This window comes from Pleurodeles waltl, chromosome 11 (assembly GCF_031143425.1).
Source record: "Pleurodeles waltl isolate 20211129_DDA chromosome 11, aPleWal1.hap1.20221129, whole genome shotgun sequence".
NCBI classification, from domain to species: domain Eukaryota; kingdom Metazoa; phylum Chordata; class Amphibia; order Caudata; family Salamandridae; genus Pleurodeles; species Pleurodeles waltl.
In genome coordinates, this window is record NC_090450.1 from 684,936,750 (window position 1) to 684,952,622 (window position 15,873).

Consider the following 15,873-nt stretch of genomic DNA (forward strand, 5'->3'; position numbering starts at 1 on the left):
ATCACTTCTCCATAATGAAACAAGAAATTCTTTGGGAAGTACTGGCAATGTAAATATTTTGATAAACTTTTAATACAAGGACCTAGTGAAGAATGTGTGATAAGCATCCAATATACAATATGGAAATATTCTGAAGTAGGAGTTTTGACAAAGGATGGAAACATGCTTTAGAAAGTCGCCTTATCAAGAAATTATTTTCATCAAACAGGGCAGCACAACTGATGTACAAATTAATTCAAGAATACAAATCTGTACCCTGTTTAATGCCTACACTTCAAGAGTGTTCCAACTTCAACAAACAATTATTGAAACTGGAGAAAGAAGATATTTTGGAAATTATAGCTATTGATAAAATGTAACATCAGGGAGTCACAATACTGCCTACAGAAAAACAACAAGCAAAATTGTATTGTTTGGAGCAGTCTGTATCCAAGCCTGCACGATCAGAAAAGTGTTTACGTGTGTGAAAAACTGTTGAGTTATTTTTCAGCGTAATTTAAATGTTCAGGAAGAGTTAGTAAATGGTGCAATGGGTAAAATCATTGATTTCATTCATTTTCCAAATAGAGATGAATATTTGGCTATAAAATTTTATCAGATTGATGGCGTCATGCACATTGGCCGTTGTATTGTATGTTTTTTGCTTGTAAAGGACTTATATGTCGGGTTCCCAGTGTCTCTAGCATATTCTGCAACTATCCATAAATCACAAGGTTTAAGTATAGACACAGCTTTTATTGATATTGGAAATACAGTATTTAAAGAAGACATGTCATATGTAGTATTAGCTAGTGTAAGAACATTGTCCACTTTGTTTCTGTTTGATTGTGATGAAAGTAAAGTTAGTGCTGATGTAAGCTGTTTAACAGAGTACAATCGTTTATACGCTCCTCACTTAGGTGAATATCATATTTATGAGAAAAAGATAATCTGTCTGAAGCAGAAGTTGACGGATGTTCAGGAAGAGAATAAAAAAAAGGACACTCTAGAAAGTGTGAAGAAGAAGAAAGTGGTTACCAGTTGGAAAATAGTTCAGGTGTCAACTGCTATGCAAATGTTGTTATCAATGTACCTTTAATTTACCACATGTTGTTAATGGAATTTAACAAAAAGCAGATAATAACACATTGTGTTCTGCACGGTATCATTTGCTCCAATGTTACTGTGTGATAGGTCTCTGATACATTCTGATTAAGCTTAAGGTATTTGACACATTGTAGATATAGTGAATCTGTAGTATTCACTCTTAATAGTCAATAAGCTGCACAATAATTTATAATGGTTATCCTTGGAGTATTTGAGGAAGAAGTAAATATTGATGAGGTGCTTAGACTGAGATACAAATGGGACCATGAGTACGAAGATTGCTCTTTTACATCCTGTACTCAAATACATTCTGACCAATTTCTTGACAGTACCGGATTGTAAAGCTGTTCCTTTAGATAGATTGATTAAAAATGCCAAACAAAATATGACCTGCCCAAATTGTAGATCGGATGTTATATCTAGATTGCATCTACAAAAAACAGGAAAATACCTTATGTTAATGTTACAATGATGCAGAGCAGATGGATCCAAAATGGAAACTGAAATTACAAACTTCAAAGCAGGACAAATATAACTTTCAGGAAAATCTTATATTACTGTAGCTATTATCTTTCATGAATGAGTTGATATAACATCTGGACACTACACTGTTCATTTAAAGAGTGAAACTGGATGGGCGGTATGCAATGACAGTGACCTTATATTGAAAGCTAAATAGCCTTTCAAACTACAAAATTCTCACCTTTCGTTTCTTCAGCCAAAATTCTAACAAATATGACTGTGAAATAAGTAATGTAAAAGTTTCTTCTACGTGGATCGTCAGTCTTTTAGACTTAATTTATCCTACCAGGGGTGATATCTTTGGAAAATTGTTCAATAGTGGAGGAATCCTTTTATCTTGCACAAAGGAGTTATTTAAGAACATGATACAACACTATTGAATGAAAGAGTGAAACTGGATGGATGCAATGCAATAATGTCAACCATAAACTGATACAAAAATAGCATTTCAAAATACAAACTTGTCACCTTTTGTTTTTCCAAGCAAACTTATGTGAAATATTACTTTAAAAAAGTAATGTATGACACTTCATCTACTAGGATCATCAGTGTTTTAGAAATCATTCGGCCTATCAAGGATGATGTCTTCAAATACATCTCCAATATTGTACCAGGTATAATGCTAATAAGACACTTACATCTTGGACACATTTCAGTAGATTAGTTTACAAATTGTACATAAAAAAACTGACTAGCTGTTTGTATTGAGTGCAGTACACTAATACAACATAATCGGTGTGCACTATTCTATTTCTGGAATTGTGTAAATGTAATTCTAATTTTTATTTATATTCTTTTTCAACAGTTCTTGGATACCTCTTCAGATGTGTCAACCAACTTGTACTTCCACATACGTATTTGTTGAGGCACCCCCGGACATGGCCTTCTTACATAAAGAACACTTGACATGCTTTGGTACTATTTACTGTTCAGTGCAGGGCTTGCTGAAAATGGGCCATACAATTTATTGCCACTTTGCTGAGGGTTGGTTCTCCAATGATCTATGGTGAACAGGATGTGTCAAGTGATTCTCACTGACATCGGTTAGGTATACAATAAATAAGACACCCAGTCACTCTATTATGTAACTACCAATACACCCTAACACTCACATATACAGCTACAAAACCATCCAATCAGTCCTTTAAACAGTCAAACCTACACTTACTTACTTACCTACACACCTACATTAATACTCTCACATACCCAGACACACACTGATTCAGACTGTGACACACCAGAAACAGTTACAAGCAGGCACACTCCCACTTACTTATTCATACAGATAGTTACACAAACACTCACTGTCTGATACAGACACACATAAGCACTCACTGATATAGAAACTCAAATAACCAATCACTCACTCATACATGCACTCACGCAACCACTACCTCACTCATAGAGCCTCTTTGCCTTATGCATACACACACACATACAGTTTATCTTTTTCTAACCAAAAAAGGTGGTCCTAACGACAACCCTTTTGTCCTATTGTTTCCAGAACATTTTTATTTTACTTTTTTAAACTTTTGCATTTTTTTTCTCAAAATGGTAACTAGAAACAAAACAATATCAGGAGAAACTCAAAAACAGGTTGTCAAGTGGTGTGAATAAAAATTAAAAAAATTACATTTATGATTATTCACTGCCTCCAACAGCACAGTAACAGACTGCTTACCTACAGTGAGCACCTTGCTGCAATCTAAACGAAACGATCCTACCCTCCTCAGGTCTGGGGATGTTTTGGGCAGACATCTCTCTAATTCACTAGGAATTCGCTCTCCTTCAGTAGGTATCGTAGCAATAGAGGTTGATGCTTCACCAGCACAACTCTCCCTCTGTGTTCTTGTTAGTTGCCTGTGATGGTAGGCTTTCAAGTGGGACAACATGCTTGTTGTCCCAGAAGAATATTTTTGAAGTGCCCCTTGAAAGAGTTTTCTTCCATGAGGAGCGCTCAACAAACTTCGCAACAGCTTTTTTTCCCCCAGAGGGGATGGTGAAAAAATCCCAAGCGATGCACTGCCTCTTGGCAGCTGGTTCTTCATTCAAAACATGTCTCGGGCCTGCCATTGCAGTGCCTGTGAGTGCATATTTTTAACTGCCATGTCGACCTGGCAAGTGCACCCACTTGCCATGCAGAAACCATATCTTTTATTACATGTAAGTCACCCCTAAGGTAGGCCCAAGGCAGCCAGATGGGCAAAGTGCAGTGTATTTAAAAGGTAAGACATGGACTGTTGTGTTTTGTATGTCGTGATAATGAAGTACTGCTAAATTAGGCTTTCACTATTGCAATGCCTATCTCTCCCAAAGGTTAACATGGGGAGGGCCATGAAATATCTTTTAAGTGTAATTTCCTATTGGGGGCAGATATAGATTTGGAGTTTGGGGTCTCGGAACTCACAGTTTAAAAATATATCTTTAAGGGATGCTGGTTTTTGAATTGTAAGTTTGAAAGTGCCACTTTTAGAAACTGTACATTTTCTTGCTTAACCATTCTGGGCTTCTACCTGTCTGCTGAATACACGTCTGGTTCAGGATGACAGTCGGGATGTTTGTATACTCACTCTAGACAGTCGCACAAAGGGAGCTGAGGTGTTCCCTGCATCGCCTGATGGTCCATCACCAGGCTGAGGGGTCTTCCTGAGCTAGAGTGGTGGGAGAAGCTGACACTTACACCTGAATACGGCTTTACCTGGCCTCACACAAAGCAGTATCCAACTTCCTGGAGTGTATCTGGGGTGAGGGCAGGGAAGGGCAGGTTCTTGTGTTCTACAAAGACTTTTCCTTGAAGTGTGCCTACTTCAAAGACAGAAATGGGTATAAGAACTGGATCCCTGACCCCACATAGTTAGAATCCTTCTGAACTGAGTATATTCTACCAAGAAGAAGAGCTGGATGCTGCAGGATGGACTTCCAGTCTGCCTGTTGCTTTGCTCACCTGCTGCTTGCTACCTCTGTCTTGGGAGTGGAAGGACTGGACTTTGCTTTGTACATCCTGCTTCCAAAGGTTCTCCAAGGGCTTGGACTGAGCTTGCCTCTTGATAAAAAGTCTTAGGGACATCAAAGACTTCATCTGCCATCACTTGGGCTCAGTTTGCTGAGTCCAGAATTGCCAAATCGGTGCCAAATCCAATTCCTGGGCTCTTGAGAGTGAGCTCTGGTGCAACCAAGAAGAAACCCACCTTGTCATAAGGAACCGACCCCTCACTGCCAATGCCACATCAACTCCCCTGCAACATAAGGAACCAATGCTTCACCTTCCCTGCCTAGCAGTATGGAACCAATTCCTCACCTACCCAGTGACAGTAAGGAACAGACACTGCACTGGCTCCAGTGACACCTCACCTCCACAACTCCCTGATATGTCTTTGTATCCCCATCATTTTCCAAGGTACTGTAAAGGGGGTCCATGCAACTCCGTGACCGGTCCGCAGTCCCTCGCGAGTGGCACTGGACTGTTGAAGATGATTCCATCAAGACATATTGCTAGCCCTTGTTAGAGCTACTGTGTGTCTAAGAGAGACATCGTGGTAGCCCTTTTTAGAGCCATTGTGTGTCTAAGAGCTATGCTAAGATTTTATCTTTAAATATTTGTATCCTTGCTTGTATATGTTGGATTGTTGTCAATTTGGTCCTGTTTTACTAAGATAAATATTGACTATTTTTCTGAACTGGTGTGGAGTACTTTTGTGGTGTTTTCATTGTGTTACTGAGTGTGTATATGTACAAATACTTTACACATTGCCTCAGAGGTCAGCCTGACTGCTTGAGCCAAGCTAACAAGGAGGTGAGCAGGGGTTATTTTAGCCATATGACTCCTTCACCCTGGCTAGAGTGAGGGCCCCTTCTTGGACAAGGTGCAAACCACTGCCAACTAGAGACCGCATTTCTAACACTTTCCCTCCTTCTCACTGCTTTCCCCCTACCTCTCAGCCCTGTTTTGTTTGTGCCTGTTCCTTGACTTTCTCTCCTTGTAACTGCTTTCTTCTTGCTCTCTGCCCCGGTTTGTACTGCCTTTTGGTTGTCTTTTACTCCTCATTGCTTCATTCTTGCTCTCACCCCTATTTTGTGTGTGCCTGCCGCATGCCTTTCCTTCATTTTGACTTCTTTCTTGTCACTATCAGTTCCATTTTGTGCATCCTGGCTATGTGCCTTTCCCTCCTTCTCACAGCTTTTTGGGGACACTTTCTTGATGCACAGCAGTATAATCACATCTCCAATGAAGAAAGAAGTACTTCATAAGTGCCATAGGGTAGGCAGCAGGACCTAGCCACATGCATGCCCTGCGGCCAACTCCCATTGCGCATGGCTAAAGGCTGTGCATGGTACGCAGTTGGGTGATTATAGGGTTTTGGCTACACGCCCTGTGGCCAACCCTCGCAGCACACGGCGGCAGTTGGATTAAAGTAAAGTTATTAAACTTACTTTACATTAAAAAACAAAGGTTACAGGGAAATTATAGAAAGGAAATAGAAAAAAACCTTAGAAATAAACTGAAAAAAATCAAAGGAGTTAGAAGAGTTAGAGGCTGTGTCAGTATCTGAATGGGCTAGTTTGTAGGTAGGTGTGTCAGTGACTGTATACATGAGTAAATGTGTCAGTGAATGTGTGGGTGAGAGTGTACGTGTATCAGGGACTGTATAGAGAATGAGCATATGTGATAGTATCTATATGGCTAAGTGGGTGGATGTGTGAGTAACTGTGTGGGTGAGTGACTGGTTATGATATTTGTTGTACAGGTGAGTGAATGGGTGTACAAGTAGCTGTACGGGTGAGTGATTCATTGTCTGGGTGGCTGTATGTCTATATGATTGGGTGTCTGTGTGCCTGTATTGCTGAGTAACTGGGTGTAGAGGTGGGTGTGTGAGTGGCTCAGTCAGTGGATGTGTACAAGAATAAGTGAAGATTGTAACAGTTGAGAAGGTGGATGTGTAGCTGTCTGAATGGCTTTATAGGTGTATAAGTCAGTGTGTGAGTAATCACATGGTAAAGTGAGTGGTTGTGTGACTGGCTATATGAGTAAGTGAATGTGTGTGAGTGTAATTTATGAGAGTGTTTTTGTGTGTCGTTGTATCGATGTATGGATGTATGTGATTAGTTGTGTGAGTAGATGTAAGAGATGTTTGTATGGGTGTGCGAGTGGGGTGTGAGAGTCTTTAGATAGATGATGGCATCAGTGATGTCATTTGAGTAGTCACTAGCAATGTCACTGACCATGTCATGAGTGATGTAATATGTGAGGTCATAAGCAGTGTATTGCAGGGGTGTAAGTTATAGTTATGGCTGGTAACTTCAAAATTTCTATGGCTTTGTGCGAGTAAATTCAGTACCTCTAACTATAACGTATATATATATATATATATATATATATATATATATATATACAGTAGTAGTATTTAAAGTGAGAACCAACTTTTCTGCCGTTTGACAAATCTTGACCAAATTTTCAAAACTCGCACACTAGTTAGATTAGCTGCGGTCCGAAAGTTAGAGGTAATTAGTCATGTGGGGGGCCTGAAAAACGGGGGGGGCAAAAAGATTTTTCTCCATGCAATGTCTGGGGGGATTTTGCATTTTTTAACACGACTACAGCCGAAGCCGCTGAACAGATTTACACCAAATTTGACAGAATGCTAGATCTTGCTCCAGAAAGATTTCTTCTTTATATTTGATTATTTGATGCAAATCTGTTTAGTAGTTTTGGATTTTTTAAAGAAATAAAAATATAGTTATCTATGGACCTAGGATCCTTCGTGAATCCACTTGCAGGGATTCTGTGGATCTGAGCAGAAAGCAAGTTCCTGATTGGCTGGCTGCAATTTGACAGGTAAGTTGTGGCCGCCATTTTCTTTGTTGCTTGGCCCGGAGGGAGGGAAAAATAAAGTGTGAAAACACACAAGGGGTCAGGATAGATGTATCCTGACCCCATTGGACATATTGAGGGGTCCTTGAGGGACCCATCATTGACACAAAAATTGGCCCACATTTTTTTATTTTGGCCAATCTGTGGATCCGCTGATATACCGCTGCGCTAAATAAAACCCCAGTGGATCTTTGTGATGGATCAGCGGATTCAAAGCAAAATTGAAAAAAAAGACACCCACTCACACGCCAAATCCCTGCTGCGCATGGGCAAAGGCCTATGTCCCACAGCTGCCAACCCCCAGGATATAGCTGTTTGCTGTGGGTTGGCTGAAGTGCTTCAGCCAAGCCACAGCAAACACTTTGGATTTTGACAGGAGAACCGTTAAAGCAGGTCCCGCTGCCAAAATCCGAAGTTTCATCTCTGTCCTCTGCATGCATGCAGGGGACAGAGATGAAATGCTACAGTAAGCAGAAAGCTGCTGTCAAAGCAGCTCCCTGCTTGCTGAAGCATAAGCACTGCAGGGAAAGCCTTAAGGCTTTCCCCGCAGTGCCAAGTAGCCCGTAGGGGCTTATTATTAAAAAATAATCAATAAGTAAATTAATAAATAAAAAAGTAAGGACTGCAGGTGAGCCCTTGAGGGCTCCCTCATGGTCCCACATAGCCTGTAAAGGGCGTTTTAATGAAAACATTTTTTAAAACAAGAATATAAATAAATAAAAAAGTAGGGACTGCAGAGGACCTCTTAAGGGTTTCCTTACAGTCCCACATAGCCCATAAAAGGCTTAATAATAAAATTAAAAATATTAAGAAAATAGGGACCACGGGGGAGCCCTTGAGGTATTGAGATATTAAAGCCTAAAAAAACTCTCTTTCTCACTGACATCCTCATGCACCCACTCACAGACCGAGAACACACTGAGCCACTAAAACACTGATGTACACACCCTCACACCCAAACAGACAATGTGACAGCCACTCTCACCCCCAGATACACCCTCTCACCTGTATTCTCACACCCAGAGAAGCTGCAGCTAACTCCTGCTGCGTACAGTGAAAGGGCTGTGCAGAACATGGGTTTGAGTGGTTAGGGGGGGTTGGCCGCAGGCTCTGGTTGCAGGCCAGGTATTGCAGGCAACCTCTCCTGCCCATGGTTGGGTGCTTATAGGGGTTTGGCCTCCGGGCCTGGCAGCCGTGTGCTGCAGTGGTTGAATAAACGTATAGTCATTGAAATTACTATACGTTAAAAAAAAAAAGAAATTCACTGAAAGAAACAAAGGCTACAGGGACAATATAGTTAGGAAACAGAATAAAAAAACTTGGAAATTCACTTAGAAAAACAAAGGTTAACGAGATGTTATAGTTAGGGTCACATTTTAGACATACCAAACCATAGAAATTCACCAGTTACTGTAACTATAACTCACACCCTGGACATACGCTGCTAATTACCCCAAAAATTATGGCAATCATGCCATCGTTCATAACATTATTGATAATATCAATGTAATATTTGCTGTAACATTTGTGATGAAAAAACTGTGCATGGCGAGGGCGTGTGTTATAGTTACCTTAGGGCACGAGTTATAGTTACATGAGGTAATTCTAACTATAACTAGTAAATTTCTATGGTTTATTACCTTTAAAATGTGATCCTGACAATAATGTCCCTGTAGCCTTTCATTTAGTTTTTTTAAACTGAATACACACACACACACATATATATATATATATGTATATATATATACATATATATATATACATATATATATATATATATATATATACACACATATATATATTTGCATATATATACTGTATATATATATATATGCATATATATATATATATATATATATATATCTATATATATATAGATATATATAGATATATATAGATATATATATATATATATGGATCAGGAGCAAATTATGCATATAAAAAAGTGTAAATATATTACGAAATTGTGTGCAAATACAAAAAAAGCACAGTTTGATGCAAGGAAAAATACACTATTAACGGATACATATGTATATTTTTATATACATATGTAAAAACAGCACAACTGTAGCCACTCTGTATTTATAGGCCCTGATCCACAGATGTAGACTTTTGTCTACGTTTAGATCAAAAGTCTAAGTTTACAACTTTTCTGCAATCACAAAGGTAATTTACGTATAGTATGTTTTCATTTCCACTCGTGTGGAATTTCTCCAATCGGGGCAGGGATTCCACTTGGGGTGTGGAGAGTAAACTCTGGGTGCTGAGATTAAACTCCAAGTGCGTAGTGGAATCTTCGCACTCACGGCGAAGATTCTGCTCCAAGTGCGGAGATTCCGCCCCAAGACCAAAAGTCTAGGTTTACAACTTTTCGAAATTCACAAAGGTAAGTTATGAGAAGTATCTTTATATCCGCACTCAGGGTGGAATCTCCACACTTGGAGCAGAATCTCCACCCCAAGTGCAGAGATTCCACTCCGCACCCGGAGTATAATCTCTACAATCAGAGCGTACTCTCGCATCCTGAGTGGAATCTCTGCACTCGGGATAGATCTCTGGAGATTTCACCCTAATTCAGACAAAAATATACTACTCATAACTTACCTTTCTGAATACTGAAAAGTTGTAAACTAAGACTTTTGTCTAAACTTAGACCAAAGGTCTAAGTTTACCTATGTGAATCAGACCCATAGTTCGGTAACCACTCTGGAGTTATAGTTAGGATTCCCAGGTATATGAATTCCTCAGAATTTTGGTTGCTAATAACTTTGCCCTGTTTGACGAATCTCTTAAAAACTTTCCAGACCTGTAGGTTATTCTGCATCGGTAGAGGATGGTTTCACAGAGATTGGTCAAGAGGATGCAAAGATAAAAGTGGGGTCCCAAAACGTGCTTTTCCACCAATGCATTTTCCATAGACTTTTATTTCTTGCATAGTGTGAAAACAGCTGATCGGATTTACACGACATTTGGCAGAATTAAACATTATGGTGAGCTGATGATTCTTTTGGGTACTACAGGTAAGTAGGATGAGCAGTTTTAGTTATAAAGGATTTTAACTTAGAGTTATCTGTTGCTGTATTTTCATGAAATTTCATGAAGTTTCACGATATTTCGCGGAAATACCCCGGTACATAGCAATGAAAAGTAATTATGTGATTCGTTAACGGCTGCCTTTACAAAACTTAAAGGCAGCCCTGTTATTTTTATGTACTGTATGGCTCTGTTTTGCATTTCGCCCTAAGATGTAGGTATTTACTCAGTGTGTTATGTTCCCCTACTGTTGTATTGTACCTAGAAATGGAAAAGTAATAGAACCTGGCTGTCACCCAGCAACTGGGAGAGGGATTCTAGAAGGGAGAGACGGCAGTTAGGTGGAGGAGTCGTGGATGACAGCCGGGCGGGGTCGTTGAGAATAAACTCATTTACTTAAGTGGAGAACCCGTGTATTTCATTCCTTCACAACTTATTTTTGGCGACGAGGGAACCTGTGTACGACCCTGACCCGGTGAAGAATGTGAAGAGCAGCGCTGGAAGTGCCGAGGATTTACTGCTGAAGAGAAAAGCGTCAGCATCTGGAATATCGGCAAGTTTGTTGATTTGATTTTAGGTTAGCGCAAAGCTGCGAGGACTAATATTTAAAAAAATATATAAAAGAGGAAGTAACCAGCGCGGCACAGTCAAAACGCAGCGGTTGCTAAGCAACGCTAGGCATCGCACGTGCAACGAACTGAGAAGATTAACGCGGCACGGTTAGCACGCAGCGGTTGCTAGGCAACGCTAGGCGATGTGCGTGTAACAGACTGAGAAAATTAATTTAATACAAACAGTGTTGCTTAAAAGCGTAACGCGGAGCAACTATAAATATATTTAAAGAAAAAACAAACGTGCAAGTAAAGAAAGGAGATCGCTTTTAGTTTAATTGTGGACAGACTGTATGATACAGTGTAAATAAGTGAAGAACAGCACAGAGACACTGCGGCTATATTGACAGAGTGCGTGATACAGTGTAAATATGTGAAAAACTGTACAAAGACAATCTACAGTTGTATAAGCGTACGAAATACAGTGTAAATAATTAGGAAAATATAAGAAGCAGTACAAGGATAAGAAGTATAAGCAAACATGGCAACACACTCCATAATTCCACCACCTGCATTTCTAGAACTCCCTGGTGAACCCTGCATGGCCTGGGAAGATTGGAAGGACGCTTTCATGACATACTTAGAGGCCATTGGAGGGGAGATGTATGTTGAAAAAAGAAAGTTGGCGATATTAAAGCATTGTCTGGGGGTGGAAGGAAGGAAGGTTTTGAAAACTTTACCAGTACAAGACACAAAAGCAGGAGATTCAGATCATGAGGAAGATGTATATGAAAATGCCATGAAAGCGTTGGAGGAAAATTACGGAAGGAAAATCAACATTGTAGTAGAGCGACATACATTTTTTTCGTGCTTCCAGAAACCGGATGAAACGATTGATAAGTTTGTCAATAGTCTACGAAGACTAGCCATTTCTTGCAAATTTAGACATATGCATGATGAAATCATTCAGGACCAGTTCATTAACAGGGAGAAGGAGGTGAAGATACAGGAGAAGTTGTTGAGTTTAAAGAATCCGACATTGGATAAGACAGTGGAAGTTGCAAGACATGTGGAAAGCACGTCTCGATATGTTAAGGAACTTAACAACACAAGTGATACTAAGGAACAAAACATAGTAGGAGAAGTACGATATTCTAAAAAGTATCCAAAGAAATTTGAAGATAACATGGGGAAGTGAAAGGAATGCTTCAGATGTGGAAGTGGTAAACACCTAGCAGAAGCAAAAAATTGTCCAGCCATAATCACGAGGTGTTTCAAATGCAAGAAAATGGGACATTTTGCTAGGGTGTGCAGAATGTCTAACGAAAACAAGTTCAGGAAGTCTGTGAATGCAGTAAGAAGAGATGGACAAGAGGATAGTAGCACTAGTGAAGATGAGTTGGAGGTCTTAGTTGTGGAGGAAGGAGCTACAACAGTGTGCACTCAACTTGGAAGTAAAACCAAGGAATATAAACCACCTAAGTGTGTTGTAGAGTTAAATGGGAAACAGACACACATGTGGGCGGACTCATGTTTACCATTCACTTTAATCGACAAACAGGTATGGGGTGACTTGAAAGACAACAAGCTTAAACTCACGGATGTATTACCGGAAGGGTATAGTGGTGGCAAACTGCCGGTATTAGGTTATTTTGAAGCAGAGCTAAGATTTAAAGATAGAAAAACACAAGGAAAGGTGTATGTTGTGCAACAAGGACGATCATTACTAGGGTGGAAGGAGCAACGTGCGTTGGGCATAGTATTGGACCCCAATCATCCCGAACAAGTGTTGTTAACAAAGGGAAGCAGAGATGGGAAGTGGATAGCTGCATATCCGGAGCTGTTTAAGGAAAAGTTGGGTTGCCTCAAGGGTTTTCAACACCGGATAATTTTAAGAAAAGACGCTGTGCCAAAGGTGCACAAGGCACGGACAGTACCGTTAGCGCTGAAGGAAAAATTAAAGGAGGAACTTCATAGACTGTGTAAGGATGGTGTAATTGAACCGGTAGAAGTGTCTGAGTGGTTAAGTTCTATAGTAATAGCCAGGAAACCTGACAGCAGAATCCGCATGTGCGTGGACTTGAGGGACCTGAATAACAACATATTGATTGACTGGTACCCATTACCAAGAATACATGAAATGTTGGCTAATGTTCGAGGTGGAAAATATTTTACCATGCTGGATTTATCGAATGAGTACCACCAAGTGTGTTTGTCAAGGGAATCCCGACATTTAACGTCTTTCATTACGTCAGAAAGGGCGTTCCAATTTGTTAGGATGCCGTTTGGCTTGGCATCCGCTTCTGCCGTGTTTCAGAGGGTAATGCAAAAAATTTTGAACAATGTTAGTAACACACTAGTGTTCTAGGACGGTGTGCTAATTTGGGGTGATAGTGAACAAGCGAATGATGAGGTCCTGGAAATAGTGTTGAAGAAGCTGGAGAAAGCAGGCCTTACCATCAGTAGGAACAAGTGCAAGTTTGGAGTAGAAGAAGTAGAATATTTGGGACACACACTAAATCAACAAGGGGTTAAACCAAAAAGGAAGTTAATGGACGCCATTGCAAATGCCCCAGCACCGCAAAACAAAGATCAACTGAGGTCATTCCTAGGTTTGGCTGAGTACTACACAAAGTTTGTGGATTACTTTGCTGGGAAAGTACATGTGCTAAGGGAGTTAATGAAAAAAGGCTGCCATTTTCAATGGTCCAGTGAGTGTCAAGAAGCGTTCGAAATGATTAAAGAAGCAATTGTGAGGGCCATCACGTTGAAACCTTATGACCCGGACGATGAGACAATAATTGTGGCAGATGCCAGTAATTATGGGTTAGGAACAGCATTATTGCAAAGACATGAAGGAAGAGAGAGAGTAGTGGCGTTTGCGTCACGCACGTTGAAGGGAGCAGAACCAACGTACTCAACCATTGAGAAAGAGGCCTTGGCATGCTGGTGGAGTGTGCAGCATTTCCGTGTATATGTATGGGGCACGGAGTTTGAGCTGTGAACAGATCACAAACCATTGATTGACATTTTTACCACCAAAGGAGCTAGTAGAGCTACACCAAGAATTGGAAAATGGATGTATAGACTGCAAGAATACACATTTAGAATGAAATATGTACCGGGGATAAAGAACATAAGTGCAGACTGTATGTCTAGGTTGCCGGTGATTGATGATGAGGTGTGTGAAGAAGATGAGTGGGTGGTGGCGGACATATCAGAAGCAGGGTGTGCCAGAAGTCGAGAGGAATGGGAGAATGCTGTACGGGAAGATACGTCAATGAACAAGATAATGACCTTTGGTTAGGTTAACCTTTGGTTAAAAACAAACGTTTGGATGTTGAGGTGGATGAGTTTAAGCAGGTGTGGGAGGAATTGTCGGTTATGGATGGTGTGTTGAGAAGAGGAAACAAATTGGTGGTGCCGGATGGTCTGAAAGAAAGAGTGTTAAGGTTGATGCATGAAGGGCATGGAGGCATGTCTGCTATGAAAAGGAAGGTGCGGGTGGATTTTTGGTGGCCAGGGATGGATAAGCAAATTGAAAGGTATGTGAGAAATTGTGTGGCATGTATGTGAAGCGACAAGTCCCATGTGTTGTTAGAAACAACGATTAAATAGCAAGAGTTACCGGAAAAAGCGTGGTACGGAGTAGCCATAGACATTTGTGGTACATTTGAATGTTTAGGATGTTCTGATAGGTATGCTATAGTTATGATGGATTATTATTCGAAATGGCCAGAGGTAGCGTTTGTGAGGGAGGCAAAGTCAGGTAATGTCATTGCATTTTGTGAGGAAATATTTAGAAGGGAAGGTTGTCCTGGAGAAATGATTAGTGATAACGGACCACAATTCACTTCGGGCAAATTTTTGAATTTTCACAGAAGGTGGAGAATCAAGCATTGTAGGACACCTGTGTATCATCCCAGGGGAAATGGTATGGTGGAACGGTTTAACCGAGTACTAGGAGAAACTATTCAATTAGCCCTATATAACAATTTATCATGGAAGTCCCAAATTAGGGATATGCTGTGGAATTATAGAACTACACCTCATAGTGTGACGGGTGAGACCCTGATTGTGCTGATGAAAGGTAGGATACCCTGTACCATGGCTGTGCCTGCGTGGATGGGTAAAAGTAAAAGAAAAATGGTTGATACTGAACAGGTCAGGGAAAGGGTGAAGTCGTACCAACATCGATATTAATCTAGACACAATGATAAAGTTATGAGAGAGCAGAAGAAATACGAAAAAGGTGCCTGGGTGAGAGTGAAGACAGGGAATACGGCGAGAAAGGGGGAATCTAAACTATTGGAGCCGAGGTGTGTGTTGAAGGTGAAGGGAAATTGCGTTAAGCTATCAGACGGTAACTGGTGGAATGTGAGAAGGACGGTGAGATGTTCGGAAGTAGAAATAAATGAATGGCTGAAAAGGAACGAAATGGAGAAGAGTGACTGGAAAAAAAAAGAAAAAGAAAATTGTAAGAGTGAGGGCATAATAAAAAGAGTCAGTGTAAGGGTGAGACAACCATCCAGGTTATTGAAGGACTTAGGTGGTCATTTCGACCCTGGCGGTCCGAGACCGCCAGGGCTAATAGGACGGAAGCACCGGCAACAGGCTGGCGGTGCTTCCAGCCCTATTACGACCGTGGCGGAAGCGCTGCGGTCGCACCGCCGGGGCCGGAAGTTTCCTGCCGTTTTAGCCCCGGCGGTTATGACACCCCTACCGCCAGCCTGTTTCTGGCGGTTCGCACCGCCAGGAAGAGGCTGGCGGTAAGGGGTGTCCTGGGGCCCCTGGGGGCTCCTGCACTGCCCA

At 40.8% G+C, this 15,873-nt stretch overlaps 1 protein-coding gene across 1 annotated transcript in view; it reads right to left on the bottom strand.

Moving 5' to 3' along the window:
- LOC138266661 (pyroglutamylated RF-amide peptide receptor-like) overlaps positions 1 to 15,873 on the bottom strand; it is a 1,190,446-nt gene that overhangs the window by 644,594 nt on the left and 529,979 nt on the right. The window lies entirely within an intron of this gene.